At 59.0% G+C, this 1,294-nt stretch overlaps 1 protein-coding gene across 1 annotated transcript in view; it reads right to left on the bottom strand.

The window, feature by feature from the left end:
- Nucleotides 1–1,294, bottom strand: part of CYHR1 (cysteine/histidine-rich 1) — a 28,627-nt gene that overhangs the window by 23,633 nt on the left and 3,700 nt on the right. The gene's annotated exons all lie outside the window — the stretch shown is intronic.

Raw genomic sequence — 1,294 nt, 5'->3', positions numbered from 1 at the left:
CGGCCCCTCTGTCGCCTCAGCCGGCCGCCCCCGCCAATGGCCGCGCGCGGAGCCGGCGCGCGGGGGACGGGCGGCCGCCTCGCCCAATCGGGAGCAGCGGGCTCGAGACGGACGGACGGCGGGACGCTCCTCCTTCCGACCCTCCCCGTCCAGCCAATCACCACCCGCGGGAGGAGGAGCCGGCTGGACAGCACAAAAGACGAATCGCGACGCGAGGTCCTTCCGTGGCGTCCAGCCCTCCCGTCACTGGGCGGGGTCAGTGACGTAAACGGGGAGCCCTGCCCTCCTCCCTGCCTGTCTATTCACACGTCTATTCCTTCTGTGCAGACACGTGTGCCTGTCAGGGCAGCACCCCCAGTGTTCCCTCTAAGCTGAGTCAGTGTGAGCTAACTCACAATTTTTTAGCCTCCAGCTCACACATTTTTGTCTCAGCTCAGGAAGGATGGGGAGGCTCCAGAGCAAACTAAGTGATGCAGCAGCCAAATCACCTGCTCACAACTTTAATGCCAGGAGCTCACAAAGTAGAATTTTTGCTCACAAGACTCCACAGCTTAGAGGGAGCATTCTGCAGGAGCAATCCAGGCCTTCATCTGTTAGCAGCTGGCTGCCAAAGTGGGCCAGGATTCCTAGGCAGTCTTCAGCCCTGATACACAGGCTGGATATCATGGGGGGGGGGAGGTGTGGCTAATTGCCCCGACACAGTTTGAACCACGATCAGACGCGCCGGCGGCACAGCACGGGTCCTTCCCTCGGCTCCGGCGGGTAAACGAGGGACCGGAGGAGAATGCGGCGTGCCGGCGCGATCACACCACGGGCGTCTGGAGGCAGTCCGTGGCAAACGTTTACTAGTACCTTGGAGGTAGTGGTTTTTTAAGGCGCATTGTCCACGGTAAGCCACAGGTGCGCTCCACTTCCCAGATGTTGAGGTGTGATCGCACCCGGATAATCCGCCCACCATGCATGCCTCTCCCGCGGCAAGGGGGCTGAGTAAAAAAGCAAAGGAAGCCTCCGGTGAGCTCTGCCAGGCAGCTGCTGCTCCCTCTTATCTTATCGCTCCCTGCACGGAGACAACAAGGCGGCCTAGTGTTCCCTCTAAGCTGAGTTAGTGTGAGCCAGCTCACAGTTTTTTAGCGTCCGGCTCACACTTTTTTTGTCTTAGCTCAGGAAGGATGGGGCTCCAGAGCAGACTAATTTATGCAGCAGTCCAATCACTCGCTCACAGCTTTAATGCCGGTAGCTCACAAAGTAGAATTTTTGCTCACAAGACTTCACGGCTTAGAGGGAGCATTGCTCC

This window comes from Gekko japonicus, unplaced genomic scaffold, assembly GCF_001447785.1.
Source record: "Gekko japonicus isolate JY-2015 unplaced genomic scaffold, Gekko_japonicus_V1.1 scaffold4406, whole genome shotgun sequence".
Taxonomy (NCBI): Eukaryota; Metazoa; Chordata; class Lepidosauria; order Squamata; family Gekkonidae; genus Gekko; species Gekko japonicus.
This window is presented reverse-complemented; position numbering and strand designations above follow the sequence as displayed.